Source organism: Panthera tigris, chromosome B2 (genome assembly GCF_018350195.1).
Source record: "Panthera tigris isolate Pti1 chromosome B2, P.tigris_Pti1_mat1.1, whole genome shotgun sequence".
Lineage (NCBI taxonomy): Eukaryota > Metazoa > Chordata > Mammalia > Carnivora > Felidae > Panthera > Panthera tigris.
This window is the reverse complement of record NC_056664.1, coordinates 27,995,371-28,011,401: the sequence shown is the minus strand read 5'-3', so window position 1 is coordinate 28,011,401 and position 16,031 is coordinate 27,995,371. Positions and strand designations below refer to the sequence as shown.

Here is a 16,031-nt window from a genome sequence, read left to right as displayed (position 1 = left end):
CAAGTTTTTTTCTTTATAAGAGTCTATGCCCTGTCCCTTGTCCTAATCAGCCTCTTTCTGTAGATCAATATGTACATTCATATCTTTAGCTTTTATTGGGCAGCAATTTTGCACCCATATGTAATTCATTAATGTATGTAAAATGCTCTGCTATTTGAGCCAAGATAATATACAAGCTGTCTGAAAAGTTTGGCAACAGAGAATAAACTTATTTCAAATAATTTATTAGTTACATTTTCAAATAACATAATATACTTTCCCTCAACCTCCAGACACCTTTTTAGGTAAAGTAACTCTAAATTTAAAGCAATAGGTCTGATCCTTAGTCTGAAAAAAGTACAATAAATATATTATTTCCCCTTTGTTTACAAAATATTTGCACACTCTGTAGGATACTTATTGTAATTTTGTTTCAGATTAACACTAGGATTATTGCTTAAATTTAGAGGTACTTCATCTGAAAAGTTATCTGGAGGTTGAAGAAAAACACACTGAATATATCTCTTTTTTTTGATATTGCAAATAACATGCTGTTTAAAGGTAAGATTTTCATGTTTTTGCAGAATTATTGTAATTCCTGTAATTTATAAGCATCTTGGAAAGTTTATTTTAAATTCTTTGTTATGGATTAGTTAAAAGAGAACAAGTGTTTCAACATTTATTTTCAAGTGTCTACCTACAATATGTTCAAAAATAAAATGCAAAGATTGAGGTTTTGGCTTGATCCAAACTTTACTCTCTGCAAAAAATATTTTAAAGGGAGAGAATAATAAATTTGAAGTAGGAAATAGGGAAAAATGCATAATATTCTCCATCAACAAATCTGTCTTTGCAATATCCCAAGAAGCCAGCAAGTTCCATATGCTCTATAAACTCACTTTACAGGGGAACTTAATGGGTTGGATTTGCAGCAAGTTAAATGAGATTTTTTTTTAACTGATGTAGTTTTCACAGGCTGACGCCCTTCACTCTTTGAGTGAAACCATCTTGGTTTTGAATTCTTTGGCACATTTCACCATCAGCCTTGTGTCAAATGACCCTGAATTTGAAATGAAAGCACCCTTCAGATCTTCATTTTGGGTTGGTGTCATAAACAAATCTTAGTTTTGTTCTCATGGCTTATCATGATCTCTTCCAAACCTTTGATGTATTTATGTCCAAGTTGAAGGATTATATGAGAAGCTTTGCACATTTACTTCTTCATTCCATTATGAATGGGCATGAGGCAGAGCCTCTGCCTCCAGCTCCTATGCTATCTGTGATGATGGTTCAGGACTAAAATCTTTATCTGGGAGCCCCTTTAGAAAAAAATGTTGCCTTGGTATATGTAAGCCCATTACAGAAATATCAGTCTTAGTGGGGATATGTTGATAGAGTTCATGATCATTAACCACATTCTTGGAAATTACCAAGATAGGCAAACTTCAGATTTCAGCCAAAAGTAGGGCTTAGAGAAAATCAATAGAAAGAGTAATAATGCATTAAAAAATTCTAGAAGAAATTTGCTTCCAAGACAAAATAGGTTGATTAATGTGAAAACCTGCTGGCACAGTTATTTTCCCTCCTGAACCACATTCTTTCCATTTTTGGGGAGCATAGCACTGTTTCTCTTGAGGCAGACTTGCTTACAAGTTTTAGTTGTACAGCCAGCACCTCTTTAAAAGTTTTTGCACCAGCCCTTACTGGGTTGAAATGTAATATATTTTATACTTACATTTTACTCTCGTTTTGTCTACATAAGCCTCAGGGGGAAAATGCTTATATATCCTCCTGACCTTTTAATAAATTATTTTTGGGCACTGAAACACATTTTTCTCTGCACCTAGTTTTCCTGTCCTATGTATAGAGATGCTGGGTTGTGAATACATTCTCTTTGTGTGCATTATCTTAGACACCTGCTAACATGTGGGGGTGTAGGGCCATGACAGTAATGGTGTTTTTATTTTAAGGGACTGATTCATGTAGACTGAGAAATGTCAGTCTGGAAACACAAAGCCTGATTATCCCAAGGTATTTGTAGATTAACTTCACATTGATGTAGAGCTTTATAACTGGTTAACCAGTTCATATTCAGTATAACATTTGACATGACAGATTGCAACTCTTCCTCCCTAGTAGTTAAGTAGTTAGGCTAGCACACCCCATTTTGGTCACTACTATCTTTCATCTCTCTCTCTGATTTTCCCTCCCTCTCTTCCTTTCTTGTGCGTGGCACAAACTTGCTTATATTACAAATGCAAACTATATTTTAAAATGTAGTCTATATCTTCAGTGGCCTATAAAATTGTTTAGGATGCCATGAAATGTAACAAATAAGGCTTATACAAGACACTATCTGATAAGACCTATGAGAGGTAAAAGGACTAAGTACCACTAAATCCATAAAACCCAGAGGTCAAGATTATTTCTTCTGGTGAGGAAAGAAGACTCATGCAGAGTAAGCAAGATTTGAACTCAGTCTTCAAAATGAGTAGAGTTGTTATATTTTCAATAGATTAAATGTGAGAAAGACTGTGTTAAAGGTAAGCAATGCCTATTTGATTGACTAACATCTGGGAGATCAACAGGGTTGGAAAAATGAAACTCATGGGAAAGCATGGCAGCAAAGAAGAAGAATGTGGGAGGGAAGGATTGCAGGACAGGTGGCCAGTGGTCTGTTCTGGCACATGAGTGAAGAGAACCGGAAGGGTCCTGGGGTAACATCTGTGGGTCTATTACCTGTCTTGGTGTGGACTTCATGTTTCTATGAGTGAAGTTTAAGCCTGGCTCTATTTTTTTTAAAGATATTATAACTTGTTCTCAGGCCTTTCTTTCAAAAATCACTCAAGCTAGATGTTATTTACCCTGGGTTTAATTGTGAATATCTGAAGTCATAATTTCACATTTGTTAATTTTATTTCTAATACATTTTATCTATTTGTTTTTGGCTCTTTATTCTAGGCCTGGAAATCATTTTTCATGTAAATTCTGTCACCTAGCATATTAGTTATCCCTACAGCTTGGTTTTATGAGACTTTCCTCCAGGCTAACATCAATTGATGTGTCAACACCTTTTGGTGTGAACACCATTGTCGTTACATCAAATACAAACACATCTACTAACACTTTATTCAGCCCTCTCTTCTCCATCAAGTAAACACTTTGCAGGAATCACACTGCTGATGTTCTTCTGATCTACACGTGTAGTGACTCCATCAAAAATTAAATAGTCATTGGTTGGATGAATTCTTTAGTTCTTTTTTAAGTATAATCAAGTTGTCAATAAATTGACTATTCAATAATATCTTTTCAGGTATCTGAATCAAATATACCAGGTTAGAACCCTAAATCCATCTTCTTGTTCTTTCTTATATAAAATTAGCCCATTTATTTGTCTCCAGTGTTCTGGTACCTCTCTTTGTACAGCATGATTCATCAGATATTACTAAAAGTGGTCAATTTAAGATTTCCTGAGGGGGATTATATCCAATAGCCCAATAAAATCTCCCCAAGTAAAGGATTTTCACGTATATGAGAACATGAAAGAGGACGCTGGCCACTGCAAGGCCTTGAATTTATACCTCTTCATGCTTATTACTTTCCCTTTAGATGATCTTCCATGGCACAAGTAAAATCCAAGGAATTGCAAGTGGTCTATTGCTGAGTATTCCTTCAGCTTGTTACTCAGGAGACCAGGGGAAAGGAACAGTGATTGGAAGAGTCACACCCTGGTAGGAATTTTTCAATGCGTTCAGTAACTATTTTCATAATGCCTAAAAGAAGAGGAGTCTGGAATCAATTTGTAGCCCCTTTTCCTGCCTTCCCACTCTGCTTACTTTTTGGATGGGAAGTTTTATGGTAACTACTAACAGAAGATTTGCCCTGGTTGGGCAATCTGTGCTCCAGGTCACTGCTACCTGGAGAGTGTGTGCCTGTGAATAAATCAATTAATTAATGTCTCTGTGTTTTAAATGTACTAACTGTGAAATCAGGATCCCTCTGGCATTAACAGCTGTAACATCCAGTAAGTAGGTGTGCCATATTTGTAATAAGAATAGCTTTCCTTGTGTGATAATTGTGTTTCACGATTAATATCACTTGGAAGTGATCCAGTGCCATACTTGTTCTCTCCACTTCTTCCCAGCTTACTGCCAACTTCTTGTATCCATCTCCTAAGGTTTGTAAAAGTTCTCTGGGACTTTCATCCTTTGTGCATCCTAAGTCCAAGTTCTAGTTAAATTTTTCAGAAATGTTAACATTACATTCTGCATTGCTGGGAGAAGCCGAAGGAATTTATGAAAACACACCTATATGGCAATTCTTCTATACCCAAATAATGAGATTTTGATTTATTTTCCTGATTAAAATGCCTATTCTCTTTTGTCCAGTTCTTCTGCACACACTTAAAGTGGCTTTTCTTGGTGTGTGTCCTCTTTTGTTTAACCACCCGGAAATTGAAGTGCTTCAGGCCTTTTCATTCTTGCATAAAACCTTGGCTGCTTTTTCTTCCAATATTTGGAAAAGTCAAGGTATCATGTGAGCTGCCAAGCACACTGGGGTGGGATTTGGAAAAGATCCAGGGCCATATTAGTTCTCTCCACTCCTTTTCAGCTCATTGCAAACTTCTTGTATCAGTCTCCTAAGATTTGTAAAAGTTCTCTGGGACTTTCATCCTTTGCACATTTTTCTTCATACCCTCAAAGAGTTTAATTCCAAAACCATCCATTAGTATGGATTCAGATTAGCAGTATACCAACTGGCAGGGAGGCATTTGAAAATAACCACTTCCCTGGTAGGAGCATTGGACACAGAGAAACTTGTTAAGACCTCAGACTTATACTGATTGGCTGTTAGGTGAATGGCTGAAACCCATTTCCCCCTTTTGATTTAATGGGAACAGGTCAAAGGGCCTTTGAAAAGTATGCAACACTTACAGTTTAAAATAGATCTTGGAAGACATTGAAAGAAGAAGGAAGAATGTGGGAATGCAATGAGACAGGGTTCTTTGATCCTAAACACAGTCAGAATTTTAATTAGCAGTATATGTAAGACCAAAGAGAAGGACCTCCCATAGAGCAGGCCAAGTGAAATGGAAGTTCCAAGAAATTATTGATTTGTCCTATTTCCAATTAAATCCATCATAAAATCCTGGGAGGTTCAGAATGAGGAATCTTCCTTGTCTCCATGTATTTTGAGTAAAATTGTTGGTAATACAGATGATGTCCTTGAAACACAGAGAGAATGTTACCTATGAATTATGTACTATATGTTATACATACACTTAGCATAATGGGAAGAATTTACTACCCTATTTCCTTTCTGCTCTTCCTCTATCCAATTTCCCCTCAAGAGTTCTGGAGAATTCACCAGTGAGGATTAGGAGGATGAAGAGCAGCTCCAGGAAAGAATGGAGGGAACTTCCAATATTTGGAGGTTGAGGCAAGAGGAAAAACTAGCAAAGGAACTTTGAGCCATGAAGGTAGAAGGAAAATGGAGAGTAGAATATGGCCTAAGTTAAGAGACAAAAACATCTTCAGAGGTAATTGGTGTGAAAACTGTTGAGAAGTTGAGTAAGATGAATCAGAAAAGTAACCACTATATTTGACAGTAGGGAAGTCCTTGCTGAACTTGACAAGAGTAATTTCTGTGAATAGTGGAGTAAGAACTCCATTTGCCAGACTTTACGCAAAAATGTTTAGTTATTCAAGAAATAGGCATATTGGTTGTTTGCAATAATGAGAAATTTAGGGAAATAATGTGATGTGGTCTTCAAGGCTTTTCTAGACAATGGGACAGGATCTCTGGCCCTCATTCCCAACTACCTCCTCTTGTGGGACTTACCTATAAAGGGGCATTACCAAATCCTGGACCAAAGCTCTCAGATGTTTATGAGACTAGGTGACATGGATTAAGGTAATTTGGAGTAGGAATGTACTTCCAGGGGAGTGTGATTCTTACACATAAAACTGGGGTTTATGGAAGGCTATGGGAGGGAATTCCCATCAAGACACTATACTAGAATTTCTTTTTGTAATCTGTTCCAATTCCTACTTCTATTCCTTCTTTCATTAAAAAAAAAAAAACAAACATTTTGGACCACCCATTAGTTATCAATATTAGTGATGATGGGAAGTAAAGTCATATGTAAAACTGCCAAAGTCCCTCCTTAATCAGTAATCATATTCAAGTAAAGATATCTATATATATTCAAAACTTGATGCAAATAAAGACACAGGATGCCAAAGGAGAAGGGAAGACCTGCTTAAGGCACTGGAATAGTAGTTTTCAACTGTGGATACACATTAGTATTGTTTGAGTGCTCAGCCCCCTCTCTGATTATGTCTGGGGATAGACCCAGACATCAGTACAATCTCCCCAGTTGATTTCAGATTTCAATATGCACCCAAAGTTGGGGACTGCTGCATTAGAGCAGTGGCTCTCCAAGTGTGCTCCTGGACCAGCAGCAACAACATCACCTAGGATTTGTTGGAGATGCAAATTTGCTGGCCTCACCCCAGACCTGTGGAATCAGGAAATCTGGGAGTGGTGCCCAGCAATCTGTGGTACCAAACCCTCCAGGTCATTCGGATGTGGACTAAAGTTTGAGAAAAGACTGGGTACAGCAATGTCTCAGGTCATAGTTTATTTTTAAGGATATAAATATTTAACAACCAATTAACACAGTGTGAAGAATGTTCTGTGTCCTAGTTCTATGAAAAGCAGGAGAAAAATTCTTGCCTTCAAGGAATTTACAGTCCTCACTGGGAACATACAGAACAATTAGAAATCAATAAGTCGCATGGAATTATGTATAAATAATTATACATTTAAGTTTATACATTTATGGGTGGTTTTCTGGTAACATAGGTGACATTATAGAGACTACTTAAAAAACTTTAATAGGGATCTTAAACTTGAATAACAAGTTCAATGCATGAATATTCATAGACACATTTCTCTCCTACAGAATTTCATAGACTTTCTTCCATCGTCTTCTGGCATTATTTATTGGAAAACTCTGAGCTTAAAAGGAATTTTCCCCTTTGTAGGTGAATTTCTTTTCTTTGCTTAGATATTAGGATAAAATATTCATAATTTTTACAATTTAACTGAAATTCAATAATCTAACCAGGATGTGTCTCAATGACTAATCTCTATTTTGTTTTCTGAATGAAGGTGTGCTGTTTTCATCTGCAAATTCAGTACTTCACTCATTTCAGAATAATTTTTGTATTGTATTATATCTCTGATTTTTAAAAACACAATTGAATAATTATATGGGCTAGTTAGTCCTAGTCTCCCATGACTATCAAAAGTTGCTAGAGGTGTTTAGAGTAGAATATTATCATAAGCTGGAATTGGCTTCTTAGATATGATACAAAAAGGACTAGCAATAAAAGAAAAAAAAAACAGATAAATTAAATTTGACCAAAGTTAAAAACTTTTGTGCCTTAAAGGATACCATCATGAAAGTGAAAGACAACTCAGAATGGATGAAATATTTGTAAATCAGTTATTTGATAAAGGTCTAGTATCCAGAATGTACAAAGAACTCTTAAAATTAAACAATAAGGGCCGCTGGGTGGCTCAGTCGGTTAAGCATCCAACTTTGGCTCAGATCATGATCTCATGCTCCATGAGTTCGAGACTCGCATCGGGCTCTGTGCTCACAGCTCAGAGCCTGGAGCCTGCCTCGGATTCTGTGTCTCCCTCCCTCTCTGCTCCTCCCATGTTTCTCTCTCTCTCTCTCTCTCTCTCAAAAATAAATAAACATTAAAAAAAATTAAAAAAATTCAACAATAAAAAGACAACCCACTTTTAAGGATTTGAACATTTTTTTCAAAGAAAGCATATCTGAAAAGGTACTCAACACAGTTATTAGGCAAATGCAAATCAAAGCCACAGTAAGATACCATTTCACATACACTATAATTTAAAAAGATGTAAAAAGACACCTGGGTGACTCAGTTGGCTGAGCATCTGACTTTTGATTTTGGTTCAGGGTTGTGGGACTGAGAGCCACACTGGGCTCCAAGCTTAGATTCTCTCTCTCTACTGTTTGCTCTCTCTATATAAAATAAGTAAATAAAATAAAAAAAATAAATAAATAACTTATACAAAAAAGATGGGCGAGGCACCTGGGTGGTTCAGTCATTTAAGCAGCAAACTCTCAGTTTTGGTTCAGGTCATGATCTCATGGTTCATGAGATGGAGCCCCATGCTCATGGCACAGAGCTTGCTTGGGATTCTCTCTGTCTCTCTCTTCCCTTCCCCCCACCATCAAAATTAATAAATAAACATTAAAAAAAATGGACAAATAAGAAGTGTTGCTGGAGATGCAGAGATATTGGAACACTTACACATTACTGGTGGGACTGAAAAAATGGTGCAGCCACTTTTGAAACCAGTCTGGTAGTTACTCAAAGTTAAATACAAAGTTACCATATAACCCAGAAATTGCACTCCTAGTGGAATACTCAACAAAATTGAAAATATATGTACACACCAAAATTTGTACATGAATCTTGGTGCCAGAATTATACATAATTGGAAAAAATAGGAAAAACTCAAATGTCTATCTGATGACTATAAAAACATTATGTAGTATAGCCATACAGTGAAATGTTATTCAGCCATAAAAAGGAATGCTCCATAAGAAGGAATTTTGCAGCATGGATGAATGTTAAATCATTATGTACATGAATGAAGCCAGACACAAAAGACATACTGTATGATTTGATGCATATGAAATTTCCAGAATAAGCAAATCTATAGAGACATTAAATAGATCTGTGGTTACCTAGAAGAGGGTTGGTGAGGGGATGGTTGGGAAAAATCCGATGAGTATGAGGTTCCTTTCTGTGGTGAGTCAAGTGTCCAAAATTGATTATGGTGATGATTGCATAATACTAAATTGGCAATTTTTGTAGCATGTGAATTATGTATTCATAAAGCTGTTAAAAACTTAGTAGGTTTCTATCTTGTATGCTTCTAGTCAGTTCCATATGCCATTAGCCACACTCAAAAGATATTTTAAGAATAATTCTCAAAGTTGTTTAATTTCTCTGCTTTCTTGTCTCTTTAGCTCCCCCACACTCTCCTTAATCTCAGTCTGGCTCTTGCTCTCTGTCTCCTTGTTTCATCCCTGGGGTTCACTGTAATAACTGTGTAACTGTGGAGGCCACACCTTCCATGTGTTCATTGCCCTTAGTCATTTTACTAAATTGAAAGGTTTTATTCACCTTTGCTCTCAAAATCTCTTTTAGTTCCATCTGTTAATGCTTGGGATTTAGAAGTATTTGGTATTTCCAATCCTTTAAGACTCTGAATTTATGGATTTTTTTCTATTTACTTTTATATCTGCTTATTGCACACTGGATGAATCATTCCTGAGACTATTTCTTGAAACACCTCCATGATTGGAGCCAGTACAGCCACATATAGCATTCACCACCAGTTTTCCTACATTTCCCCTCCAGTTTTGAGGAGTAGGCATTGGCCTGTCCCCTCTGTCATTACAGGCAATATCTCTCCCAAACTCCTAACTTCTGGGTAACATGAAGTTCTACCTTTCCTGCCTTCCATATTAGTTTCCTCGCCTGCTGTCCAATGCCCTATACTTTAGATGTATCTTAGTTAGGGCTGGTATCCTTGGTCTATAGTGAGGTACCAGTGTGGATTTTTGAGTAAGCGGAAAAAGTTCAGAATACAGGTGTGCTGTTGTTTAACATAACATTCCCAAGGAAGCAGAATTGTCTCTATTATTTAGCTCTATCTGTCTGTAACAACCAGTTTTAGAGTTGACTTTGTAAGTGAAATAGCATAATAGAGACACAAATCAGCTCTGAAAGAATCACCGGTGCTGAACATTGGTCAGGGTCAGCCCAGATTTTTGCTTCTACCCTTTTCCTCTTGTCATGCTATGTAGTATTTGGGCACTTTTAATTATAAGTTTCCAATGAGGAGCTATAAGGAAGCTAGTTGGCTGGAGGGAATGAGAAGAAAGGTGGTTTCTAGCCTTTTCATATTGGAAGAAAATAATTCTGGGACCCAAGGAGATCAAGATGAAGAAAGACTGAGCATAACATTTCTTTACACTGTTTCAATTTGAAAATGGAAGGGAAAAGCACCAGAAAGAAACCACATGAACACTTTCCTATGGAGAGGGTACAGAAATTTTGGTTCAATGAAAGTGAAAAGATGTTTTTCCTTTTTAAAGCAATATTTCTTGAACATTTCCCTATGTTTAACCATAACTACATTGATTTAACCAAACCCCTACTGTCAGACATTCTCATTGTTATCAACTTTTAATAAAAGTCAGTTTGTTGGGGCACTGGGGTGGCTCAGTTGGTTGAGTGTCTGACTTTGGCTCAGGTCATGATCTTGAGACTCATGGGTTTGAGCCCTGCATTGGGCTCTGTGCTGACAGCTCAGAGACTGGAGTTTGCTTCAGATTTTGCCTCCATCTTTCTCTTTGCCCTTCCCCTGCCCTGTCTTCCTCTCTGCACTGTCCTCATGCACTGTCTTTCTCTCTCCCTCTCTCTCTTTCAAATATAAATAAACATTTAAGATTTTTTTTTAAAATGTGAACTTTGTCTTTAAAACTATTTTATTTTGGGAAAAAAGAGCAGAACTAGTACAATCTGCTTCCATAACCCTAAAACTAGGTTCATAATTTCTTAACAGTTTGCCCTATTTTTTTTTTACTGTTATCAATGTGGCATTATGAAAAGAAGAGGTCATAGTAATTTTTTATACTAGGCAACCCCACTAACAATATAAGTATACGAAAGCACCAATCAGCCAACTAAGACTTAGTTTCAGGGGCGTCTGGGTGGCTCAGTCAGGTGAGCACCCAACTCTTGATATCAGCTCAGGTCATGATATCATGGTGTGTGAGTTCGAGCCCTGCATCAAGCTCTCTGCTGTCAGCAGAGAGCCTACTTTGGATCCTATGTCCTCCCACTCCCTCTCTCTGTCTCTCCCCTGCTCATTCTATCGCACTCTCAAATACATTAATAAAAACTGAGGATACAAAGAGAAAATGAACTATGGCACCTGTTTTCAAGAAGCTTATAATGTAGGTGGAGAGAAATACTAACTTAACATGAAATGATGTTAAATAAGAAGAGACTAATAGAAGTTCATAGAAGCCTGAAAGAATTCTAAAATTATTAGTTACAAGGAAACTTAGAACTTATCTCTCCAACCTTCCTATTTTATGAATGATTCCTCTCTACATCATTTCTTTCTAGAAATCCTACAGTCTTTGCTAAAACGTTTTCAGTGTGAAAACATACCACCTTGCAGCAGAGCCCATTCTATGTCAGCTCTGTGCCAGTGTTCTTCCTTATACTCAGCTAAAAAGGGGTTTGCTCTGGCCTTCACCTCTTGGTCTCAGTTTAGCTCCAGTAAATTGTACCTGGCTAATACCATCAGATATTTTTGGGTGGAGTTTGAATGCAAAAGGCAGAGCAAAGTCTAGACTTAGAGCCAGGAGGAATATGAGATGCTGTCCAATCTCCTTCACCCCCAGCCAGCTGGCAGTTCTGGATTCTCTGTTACTTTCTGTACTTGATTAGTCTGATTTTAGCCTGAAGATTCTGAACCCTAGAGGAGCAAGCCAAGTCTCTCCTGAGAATGCTCTGGAGGTTGCTAAAGGCACTGATGCCACAAATTTTTAGATTGGAGGAAACCTGATCTGCCAAGCTAGCCCCATGTCCATGTTGCATTCCAGGTTGCTTGTCTGTCCTCAGCTTCTTCCAAAAGGATCAAAAGCTGTGTCACAGGTAAGATCCTCCTCCTCCTTGGTCTCCATATCTCACTTCACAAGAATCAAGATGGAGCCATAGGGATCAGCATTTCAGAATTTAGAACAGAGCCCTAATGACCTACAACTCAGACCACTCTTCTGACCCTGTATCACCACTGTGAAATGAAGAAGTGGCCAGGACTCTGGGTCGTTACCACTTACTGCTTCTGCCACTCCTATCCCCCATTGCCAAATGCTATTACTGATGTTTGCCTCAGACCACTAATCTCTTTATCCCATCCACAAGCCCAGGCCTCTGGAGTCACCATCCCTATCCCCACATGGTTTTGTACATCCTCTTTTCTTCTTTTTTAAAGTTTTAAAGTTTATTTATTTATTTTGAGAGAAAGAGAGGAGAGCATGAGGTCAGAGAGAGTGAGAGAGAGAGAATCACAAACAAGCTCTGCATTGGCAGTGCAGAGTCCAATGTGGGGCTCATACTCATGAGCCATGAGACCATGAATTGAGCCAATTTTCATAGGTGGACTCTTAACCAACTGATCCACCCAGGTACCCTGTACATCCTCTTTTCTGACTCTTTTCCTTCTCTCCCCAACTCCTGAAATCCAGAAATGGATATACTATGATGCCAATAAAGTTTAGGTTTCAGGACCCCTCATGTCCCTTCCAAGGCTAGCTCCTCTAGGGCAAGGGAAGGAAAGCCACTGTGACAGTCTGATGTTGAAGGGCTGGAGTGCTGCTTCCCCACAGGTGACCTCTCTATATACCCTGGAGGGGGTCCTCACCGCCTGCACTTAGAGACAGTCTGTTCTTGTAGACATCTTGGACATCCACACCCTAGGAGAATAAAATGAATGTTATGTGGCTGATGGGACCCTTCCCAAGTGAACCACAAAGGCTACAGTTTTTAGGGCACAGGCCCCTGAACAAGAGCCTCTGAATAGGAAACTGGAAGATGCTTCAGTTGTAGCACTACCATTAAGGAAATTATTGAAATTGAAAGAAAAAAAACTATCAATTATTAAGAAAACACAAACTATAAATGTTAAAGAACCCCCAAATTTCAATCAGCTACACTTGAGAAAAGACAGAATTATTTTGATATTCCCTCTATAGAAAATATTACAAAATCACTGTCATATGAAAAGATAACTAAAGAGGATTCAGGCAAATAACAGGAATGTCAGGCAGTTAATGCTACTAATAATAGTAAGGTTTTCTCTTGTTCTGGGTTTTTTGATGTTTACTTGTCATTTTGTATTCATTTTAAAAAAGAAGGTTCTCCAAATTGTATAACATTGTCTTGATAAGACATGTATTTACTCCAGAGTATTCCTTGAAGTTTTCAGCTACTGTCTCCTTAGTCATTTCAATGCTATTCTGATCTTAAACTTGATTTTAATGCCTATGGGTATAACTTCTCTAATATCCTGGCCTCTTACTTCCTTGCCATTTTCTTCTTCAAAGACAGTTTCCTTCACTCAACCTCAGTCACTCATTCCCCTGATGGCGTCTTCAGACATTGTTGCTATTGATAAGGACAACCCCTCCATCATCTCAGTTCGAGCACCCCTCCACTCAGACTCTCATCTTTGTGGTGCATATGCTTTCTATCCAAGATCCTACAAACTTGGACCTTACCCAGACACCACTGATTCCACCACTTTTACTACCTCACATCACCCCATCTACCTATGTCCCTCTTTACCCAGTGTGAAGTCTGTGTGCCACCATTATAATCCATCCCTCACATATACCCTAAAACTCCCCTTTCTTCTCTTTTTAAAATCAGAATCATTTGGTCAAAGCCAAATCCAGCCTAACATGAACTATCTAGCTCCAAGTTGTGGAGAACATTCAACCATGTTGACAGGTCTTCTTAAACTTTATGACTAATCATCTCCAGCGGGCCCTTATGGGGTTGAACTGTCCCTTCACTCAGTCACTTTCTTCAACTCTTTCATATCTTCTCTACCTGCCTCAAGCATGCAACACTTTCTCCTTCATCCTCACTCTCAGCTACTTTTCATTTCACAAAAAAACATAAAAACACACAGAAGATATCTTCCAAATGCTCCCACCAGGAATGTACCTACTTTCCTGCATCTGCTTTTTTCTTGCACACTGTCTTTTGGTGGCCATAGGTTACATTTTCCCTTCACTGATTGAATGCACAGAATTCCATTCTCTTTTATTTGCCAGTAGATATCTCTACAACAATCTCTCCTCTGTCTCTATACCTTTGATCTCTCTCTACTGAATCATTCCTGGCCATGTACAAACTTTTGGCTGTTACATCCTTCAGCCTAACAGTCGTTCTTCGATTCTCTTCTACAGAAAATCTCTTCAAAAATTGTCCATATTTGCTATTGTGATTACTCTCCTCTTATGCTTTCTCAAATCCACTCTGGTCAAGTTTTTTCCTTATTAAGGTCACCAAAGACAAATATTGCTAATCCAGCAATCAAATCTAAGGCTTTCTCATACCTTTATGGTCAGAGACATTTGACATAGTCAATCATTCCTTCTTCATTGAAACATTTGCTTTGCTAAGCTTTCAGAAGATGACATTTCCTTGGTTTCCTCTAAGCTGACATCCTTCTCCTTCTGTTTCCTGTGCTGGTCTTTCTTATCTCTCTGTCCTCTAAATTCAAGTTTCTCCTGAGCTAAATGTTTGGATCTCTTCTCTTGAATGAATATACTCAAATCTTGGACTTCTTACACAGTGTTGTAGCTTTCAATATCATTTGATGTCCTAAAAGCTCTCCAAATTTGTCTCTAGCTCAGATCTTTCTTTTAGAATCCAGATTCAGATATGTTGTCATCTCTCTGACATTTCCAATAATATTTAATAAGCACTTAAAATATATCACCTCTAAAAGCAAATTTCTGATTATGTCAGTAAGTTGCAAACTTGTCCTTCTTGTTTTTTGCCCTAGCATACTTAGAGTCATTTTTAAAAATTTTTTTCTTTATCTCACACTTCACATCAAATCCACGGATAAATCATGTTAAAATGCATCCCAAATCATAACTCTTACCTTTCCACCATGCTTTTTCATTTGAGGGCTTGGAATAGCTTCCTAACTTATTTTCTTGCTTCTGTTCTTCAATCACTGCTCCTATATCCCCGTGGTGTTTTCTCAATAGGACAGCCAGACTGATTCTTTGTATATGTAAATCAAATCATGTTTCTTGTTGACTCAAAACCTTCTAAGGCTTCCTATCTCTCAAAAGGAAAATTTAAGTGTATGTGCCCTACACAAGCTGGCATCCTATTGCCTCTCTGACCTTCTCCTACCATTCCACCATTCACTAACTTGGCTCCACCTTGGCTTCCTTATTCTTCCATTCCAGGCACACACCACTGCCTTGGGGCCTTTGCACTTGTATTTCCTCTGCCTGGAACTCTCTTCCTCTAGGCAGTCTCAAATCTCATTCCCTCATCTCTATCAAATCTTTGCTCAAATGTCACTTGCCTGATCACCCTCTCTAAAATTGCACCCTTCCTGCCCTAGAAGTCCTCACTTTCTTTGCTGACTTTCCTTTTTCATGTAATAATTTTCATCATCTACACACTATTTTTTGTATTTACTCATTTTGTGTATTGCTTTCACTAGAATGCAGGCTATAGTTTTGTTTAATACTGTAGGCCAAGTGCCTGAAGGAGTGCCTGCTACATATAAGGTGCTCAAAAAATATTTTTTGAATAAACAGGTAAATGGTACATTGGTGCTAAAGTGAAGAGATCAGCAGAGATGAGAGGGTGAGCAACAGCTTTGCGTTAGTTGAGGCAGCAGATTCCATTAATGGGAGCTGAGAGGATAGAGAGAGGAGAGTTGCTTGTGGCAGAATTTGGAAGAGCAGGAATACAGACAGGGAGCAGCTGTGCCATTTGGATAGTCCATCAGCTATAAGAGGAACAAGCCATGGCACTGTGGGAGGGAGACTTCTAGACACACTAGGGAGTCAGGGAAGCTAATGTCAAACCACAGAGCAATTCTTTGTTTTGAATGACATTTCAGTCTCTGTTACTTCTGAGATTTCTTTTTGTCTCTTTTACTTTTACATATGCTGTGTTTGATAATACAGAAGATGCATTATTTTCCCCCAAAATAATTATAACAGTGCCTGTGTTATGAATGGAATGTTAAAAATTGGAGACATAAAAGAAAGGATTGGCCTAAAGGCAGAAGGAAGTTCATATTATCCCACTGTCTCTACTTAACAGTATACATAGCTCACATCAGAATAATTTATTAAATTATTTAATTGC

At 37.9% G+C, this 16,031-nt stretch overlaps 1 long non-coding RNA gene across 2 annotated transcripts in view; it reads left to right on the top strand.

The window, feature by feature from the left end:
- LOC122238574 overlaps window positions 1-16,031 on the top strand; it is a 150,427-nt gene that overhangs the window by 33,693 nt on the left and 100,703 nt on the right. Inside the window, exon 3 of one of the 2 annotated variants that reach the window (XR_006217532.1) lies at window positions 3,589-3,832. The exons of the other annotated variant lie outside the window; for it this stretch is intronic. This is a non-coding gene — a long non-coding RNA (uncharacterized LOC122238574). Of the gene's footprint in view, window positions 1-3,588; window positions 3,833-16,031 lie in introns of those variants that run through there. 2 annotated transcript variants of the gene reach the window in all.